We start from the raw sequence: 8,007 nt of genomic DNA, 5'->3' as shown, positions 1-8,007 counted from the left end.
ACTTGAGGGAATAGAACCCTTAAATTATTTGTTATGTGAAAAGCATGTGAACGACGTATAGGCGAGGTGACTAGTGTCTATACGTCGTGAAATTAATTTTTTGCATGCTTACTTGAAAAATCATAAATTATTTTAAATCATAAATTAATTATTATAATAATTGTTTCTCTCCTATTCTTTGTCAAATATTAATTCTTGAATTCCTGCATTAATTGTTACATGCTATTTGAATTATCTGTTTTATTGTTATTTGACATTTAGCATATTAAATATTAAACTGCCTATTTTTCTCCCTGATTTCCATAATAATTTGCTATTTGTCATTGTTTGTTTCATAATTAAATCATAATTATTGTATGCTTGTTGTCTTATAATTTTATATTAATTGTTGCATTTATTGGGGAAATGTCTTCTATAAGAATTGATTAAAATGGATATATTGGAGGATCGGGTTGCACGCCGCAACAGACTTATTAAAAAGTCCCTATTGGAGGATCGAGTTGCACGCCGCAACAGACTTATTAAAAAGTCCATATTGGAAGATCGAGTTGCATGCCGCAACAGACTTATTAAAAGTCAATATTGGGGGATCGGATTGCACGCCATAACAGACTTATTAAAAGTTAATATTGCCGCAACAGACTTATTAAAAGTCAATATTGGGGGATCGGATTGCACGCCACAACAGACTTATTTAAAAGTCTATATATATTTGATTGAAAAAAATATATGACAGACTTGATTAAAAGGAATATATTGGGAGAGCGGGTTGCACGCTGCAACAGAATTGAATGTGAATATGTTGTGAGAGCGGGTTGCACGCTGCAACAGATTTGATGGAAATGATAATTGGTTACGACTGCTGAATTGGCTTCAATTATTATAAATGAGTTACCTGATTTATTTTTATTATTTGTTGTTTGTACTAATATTGCGTACAGGTTAATGTAAGTGACTCGTCTTAACCTCGTCACTACTTCGTCGAGGTTAGGCTCAATACTTACTAGTACATGGGAGTCGGTTGTACTGATACTACACTCTGCACTTCTTGTGCAGATTTCGGAATTGGTCCCAGCGGCGTACCATAGACTTGCTCGGATTTCAGCTACCAGAAGAGACTTGAGGTATAACTGCATGGCGTCCGCAGTTCTAAAGTCCCCGTCTATTTTACTTTAGCTGTGTGTTTATTTCCAGACAGCTTTATTTTATTCAGACCTTTATTTGTATTTATTATAGAAGCTCGTGCACTTGTGACACCAATTCTGGGATGGTATTTAGACACCGTTTTTTATGGGTTATTTCACTATATTTCAAACTTTCCTTCCGCATTTGTTTCTTTGATTATTAATAATTTAAAGATTGTTTAAAAATTGGTTAATATTATTCAAACGTTGGCTTGCCTAGCAAGTGAAATGTTAGGCGCCATCACGGTCCGAAGGTAAAAATTTCGGGTTGTGACAAAAGCATACTACGAAGGAAGTTTCAACAGTAGCAATAAGACCTTTTAGTGACAAGGCACACAAGCGAAGAACCACTCCGGAGCGGTTAGATAGTCTTTTGCTCGATAGCAAAGTTCCTACCGGGAAGTTAAGTTTGCTATCGAACAACGATTACCCGACCGTTCATAAGTGCAAGCCACTAGGGGATTGTTAGATGATCTTTGGCTCGATAGCATAAATTCCTAAGGGGAAGTAAAGTTTGTTACCGAACTGAAGATTATGTGGCAATTCATTAGTGGAATCCTCGAAGGTGTAAAACTTCTAGTGTTCAAATACGCATTCTTCGCATTCGAACACTAGGGGGAGGGGATGATATAAGGATACGACAGCAACGACTGTCGCTTGGACCGGAATAAGAAATCTGGAAGCATAGTTATATCATCGGGACCGGGGACTGCGCGGCCATCCCCATATAAACAAGTTGTGCAAGTTAGTCATAAGGAATATCAATTTCTTTTTAGCACAACGAATTCTTATGTACTTTTGAAAATGGAAGGAATAAAGTAAAGTCATTTTATTTTTATCTTGTTTCTTGTCTGAACGATGAATTGATTTTGTCATTTGAAAGTTAAACAAGTACTTCAAATGCTAGTGTCGTAATAAATAGGAGACGTCCTCTTCAAAAGCACCTCAAACATAAGAGGGCCCTCTCTTATGAAAATCCTCACAATAAAGGGTTGATTTCGGAAGAACCTATGCCCGAATCCAAACGCTTTCAGGGGAAATACACCCAAAGCCTTTTATGATCAGACGCAAATAGTAAAACTTGCACAAACACATAAACAAAAAAGGACGCAAAGATCAAACTTGCATAAGTGTTTTTAACGAAAGTACGCAGAAAGTAAAACTTATACGATACTTGAGCGAAAAAGTGTTTTTATTTACAATGAATGTGCCAAATGGCACAAGTACAAAAGATGGAAAAGGAAATCAAAAATTAAGCTGCTTCATCTCTGGAACCCAGAGGAAGAGAAGCGTTTGCGCCCCTAGAAGAAGTGGGTAGATCCGCCGCCGGTTCGATACCTTGGCCTTCATTATTTTGACCTTCAACGTCGTCTCCTTCCAGTTCCTCTTCAATTCCCGAGAATTCAGAACTGGATCCAGAAAAATTAGTAACATCAGGCCTGGCCGGAAGATCCCTTTTAGCAGTTGACTTCAGCTCATGGGCTTTAGCGATTTCGGAATCAAAGTCAATGACACCCGCTTTAGCCTCTTCCAAGGTATTTCTCTTCATATTGTACATAGCATATGTTTTTTCAACAATGAGGGAAGCCGCTCTGCGCTCGAGTTCTTCTTTAAGTTGGTCAACCTCAGAAGAAAGATTTTCCCGTGCGGATCTAGCAGACCGGAGGTTGACATCGAGATCACGTACAATAGAACTGCAAAGTCTATTATGCTTAATGGAATTCTTATGTTTCTCCTCCAATTGGGCATACTTCACCCCCGGTGGCAGCAAGCTCTTCAGCTTTGGAGTTCAACCGCCTCCAAGTTATTTAATTTATCAGCGGAGGCAGCCTCGCAATCAGATGCAGCAAGAACAACACTATGGACTTCAGCCCATTTGGCCCTAATTTCTTCAAATTGACCCCTCAATGGGGCGATCTCTTGGCTAAGGGTCTCTACTTCTTGCTCGCTTTGCTGCAACTGAGCCTACAACTAGGGGAGCTTATCAGGCAGATCGGTCAGATAGTTATGCTTAATGATTCGGCTTATCGGTTATCGGATTATAAATGTAGTAATCTGCAAGCCATCCAATAAGAAAACGGGCAAATTGGTATCAGATTAACGATTATCAGGCGGTTATCGAGCGGTTTATCGGCTAAACCAAATAGAATTTTTTTGAACAATCTTATTCTTATGAATACCAAATGGCTAAATCTGATAAAGTGACTCGATTCCCTCGTTAGTATGTACTGCACTTTAGTTTACCAAGCTTGTTAATAGCTGTTGCTACATGATAGAATCTGTTAACACATTATAGTTTGCACTGCACTAATGCACTTATTATAAGTATTTCTTTTGGTTGCATAGCTAACTGTTTCATGTCAAAAAAAGAAAAGAATGAAAACTGGTCAAACTAATTGAAAACTTTTATACAATCAAGTATGTACATCTAGGTGGGGTGTGTAGATAAAAATCCTTTTGAAGTCTTCAGAGGAGGTAGATCCACATATAGTTAATGGGCATAATTAAAGATATGTATATGTAAATATATAAATTAATAATGGGTTAACGATTTATCCGATAAGAAAATTGAGTAATCCGTCCCAAATCGTTAAACCATTAGTTATAGTTTGCACTGCACTAATGCACTTATTATAAGTATTTCTGAGGGGGCGGCATAATTTTGCCCCAAGCTCCCATGAACTGGGGACTGGGGGAGAGGGACATCCTCTTCTCGGGCACTTGCAGCTGCTGGAGATGATGTAGCAGTTGCTGCTGGTAAAGGAAGAGTTGGTGAGGAAGGAGATGAAGCTGATAGAGTTGAATGATGAGAAGTGACAGCGGCAAGCGCAATACTGGTTGTTGGTTGCTTGTCAACCGAAGATGGAAGGGATCCGGTACTCAGCCTCACGGTACCGGGCACATCAACTGGGATCCGAAAGCGAGAGTTGGCATTTTCCACCATCTAAAACTCTGCGCAGAGCGCCGAGGCATCGTCCTCGGTTGGTGTAACTAACTCAACATATTGAGCAGTCTGTTGAGCTGAGGAATGTCGTCGTTTTCTATGTAGAAAATCCCCCTCCTCGCTGGCTTCCCCATCATTGTCAATCATCATAGTGTTTATGTCCAGCCCGAGCATGGACATTCATTCTTCGCTCTCTTATTTGTTCCCCGACCGTGGAGGAACGTCTTCTTTTTGGTTGTTTGTTCTTCGTTCGTGGACTCCGAGAAGAAGCACTCGCACCAAAAGCAGGCCTGGAGACACCTGCCTGTGTAAAATCCTCCTGCAACCTCGCTGCATCAGCAGGATTAACCACAACGTCCTCCTCGAGGATGACAACTGAGCGCTGGGGTAAACCTGAATTCAATAGAAGAGAAGGGTCAAACAACTCCCTTATATGAGAAGGCAAAAATAAGATGAGTTTGACTTACCATGATTTTTGGCCTTCCACCCGTATTTAAGGGACAGTTCTTTCCACGTTCGGGTTTCAGGCGTAGTAACGTCCAAAAGTTTTTGGACCCATTAGTCCAAGCCTTTCACCCTAGGTGGAACCCACTGAGTCACTGAAATAAGTAAAAGAAGAAGGGTCAATAACGATGTGGAATGATCTTTAACGAAAGAAAAAACAAATAGTAGACTTACAAGTGCAGTTCCAAAATTCCGGAAAGGCTGGAGCCGTGACCGGGATGATGTAAATGGTGGCGACTGAAATGAACCATTCCATCCACCTACGGTCATTGTCGTCATCCATGCTGGATAGCAGAGTATGGTGGCCACACTTTCTGAAATTTATCATTTCCCCGCGAAAGATCTTGGGGAGTAGAGGTTCATCACTCAAGCTAGGGTTAGCTCTTCTCCCATCTCCTAGCACAAGCGCCGAAGACAAGCGATTGTCCTCCACACTGAAGGACTTACCCGTGCCAAGCATACTTGGTAGCGGAGGCAGAACTCCACAATGACGGATTTAAGCTCTCCACTCAAAGAGAACTCTCCCAAAGTGAAGGGATATGTATAAAAATACGTAAAATCCTTCTTGGGTAAGGTTATTCCCTCCGCCCGGTCAGGAGCGATAATGTCCAAATCTTGATAGTGGCAATCTTCCTTCATAAAATGGATACTGGAAGGACGGATGGAAGAAGGGTATACGCTAACGGCCCATGTACGAGGGTGAGCAGAAGGATACTTCTCTTCAAAATCTTTGGTAGTGACTAGACTCTTTGGGATGATGGTACTCTCATAGGAGAAACAACGTCATCAACTTTACCTTTGTTCTTTGAAAAACTAGGGTTTCTGGAAGAAGAGGTCGTTTTTTATCAGAAGAAAGGTTTTTCTCTCAAAGAAGAAAGTTAAAGAAAGGTTAAAAATGAAGTATAAGTTGAGTAAAGAAAGTTTGAGAAAATTTAGAGTATTATGAAATGTAAATGAAGGAGGTTGATGCGTATAAGTAAAGATATAGACGACTAAAATCGTGGCCATAATTACCTCGATAACCGCAAAAATGATGCTAAATCATGGGATGACACGTGTTCGGGGCATTAAATATGGAGAGACATACGTCTAATCAACCGTCAGTAATTTTTAAGAGGGGGTCGATAAATTTCCCGCCAAAAAGGTATTTTTACCAACTTTCCGGTGACACAAAGTTATGCCACCGGAAATCAGGGGGACTATCTGTATAGGGTAAAATATGTTTATATTAAATGATCGCATGGGGAAGTGACACGTGGAGCCGAAGACAGAAGGTAGTCAAATCCGGAGGGAACGATTCCGTCTGTTACCAGAGAGAATGATATTCATAAAGATGAATAAAATGCCTGCCACCCGGTAGCATTTAATGAGGAATATTGTACAGCATTAAGTACATGATCTACGTCCAATCCACACTCCATAGTGAGTGGAAACGGTCGTTGGAAGAATAGTATCCAATAAGAGTCGGGGTCGATTTTCACAAGGAGTTACTAGGGGCGTTAAAAGTATATATCTGAAGCAAGGAAATGGGTTATCTAAGATTGCACTTCCTCAACAAAGTTTTGTTTTCTACTTCTACTGTTACTCTAATGAATGCAAGCTAAAGAGAATAGATTAGAGATAAATGTTTGAGGGTTTTCCAAGTGGGTTAAAGGCCTAGGGTTGTGACCATAACTTATGTATTTGCCTAATGGGATGAAGACGTTAATGCTTATTTTTTTGATTGGGGTGTATTATAACTCTCAACTCTACGTTACCCACTCAATACTTCTCGGCTAGAGAGTGATTTTGCCCAATTTGGCTTTTTCAAGTCCAAATGCGTATAAACCAAAACAGTTGATAAGAGCTCAAGTCGGGTTTTTACTATCTCTAGTTTGAACCCTTTAATTGGGCTAATCAATCTCTCAATTAACCCAATTCCTTGTTAGCCAAGTTTCTTTCTTTCTCAAGTAGACACTAAGTCAAATAGGCATGAATCAATGTTTGCAACCATTAATTCTAAAATTGAAGCATGAACTAAGCTAAATAATCAACACTTAATCATAAACAAGCATTAAATTAATCACCCATAAGGTTTACACACTAGGGTTGGGTCACAACCCTAGTAAAAATCTAGCTACTCATAATGAAATTTGCAGAAAATAAAGAAGAAAAGCTAATTAAACTCATAATGGAAGATTAAAATGATGAAATCTAATGTTAAAATACTCAAATAAGCTAAAAATTCCTAAAATATCCAAAAGAAACGTCTACAACAGCTTTGTATGTTCAAACTTGACCTAATTTTGTGAAACTCGTTTATTTATACAGGGCTAAAAATCGCGGACAAAAATGCCCTTCGGGAGGTTCTGCGGCTGCACAATTCCATGTGCGATCTGCAGATTTCTTCAGTTGGCAGGAAGGAGGTTTCTGCGGCTGCACATTTTTGGACTGCGGCCGCGAGGCAAACTTCTGCGACCGCACAATTCTTGTACGGTCCGCACTTCACAAAGGCTTCAGGACTTGGTCTTCTTGCATATTCTCTGAACTTTGCATCTTTGTCAGTAAAAGCTTGGTTACAATTCATGTGCGGTCCGCACATTGCTGAAAGTTCTGTAGAATTTTACTTCTTGGTTTGCGGCCGCAGATGGAATTCTACGGTCCGCAATTTCTTCTGAGACCGCACATTTGTGCTTCTGCGCCCTTTATTGCCTTGGGCTTCGGAGCACTCCTTTTGAGTCAGATTTCATCTTGATAGACCAAACTTCCAGCATTCCTGTAATTTGCACAATTTCATTAGTTTCGGGAACACAATTCAATACTTTCGGACTAAAACAAAAGCTAAAAGGTGCTAATAAGCAGTCAAAATCCCCACTTATCAGTGCGCGGCCCGTTACAAGGAATATGGCATTTACTACCTGCCGTTTAACATTCTTCAATGACCCTCATAATTGTCAAAAAAAAAAAAGGAGCTTGATCTTAGGACCTTGTTCCCTAGGTGCGACTATAAATAATGAGTTCTATTATCATTGTAAAGGACATGAATTTTCTAACAAACATATGCTACACTCTATTCAAAGCTCAATATAATTTTATCTTCTTGTTTACTGATATCGTTGCTATCGTTCCCGGAAGCCCTGCTCCCGGAATCACAATTTCTGCTATTTTATCTCCATCTCAAGGCTAAGCAGTGGCAGAGCCACATTGAACCAAGGGAAGCGACACCCCTTCGTCGGAAAATTACACTATATTGCTAGATAATTTTTTTTATTTTCTATACGTTGACTCCCCTTGACTTTTTGATGTATCTAATTTTTTATATTTTGACACCCCTTGATAAAAATTCTGGCTCCGCCACTGAGGCTAAGTATTACATTTTTGTCTAATTCATCTATT

Source organism: Nicotiana tomentosiformis, chromosome 10, assembly GCF_000390325.3.
Source record: "Nicotiana tomentosiformis chromosome 10, ASM39032v3, whole genome shotgun sequence".
Taxonomy (NCBI): domain Eukaryota; kingdom Viridiplantae; phylum Streptophyta; class Magnoliopsida; order Solanales; family Solanaceae; genus Nicotiana; species Nicotiana tomentosiformis.
Note: the sequence above shows the minus strand (reverse complement) of the source record.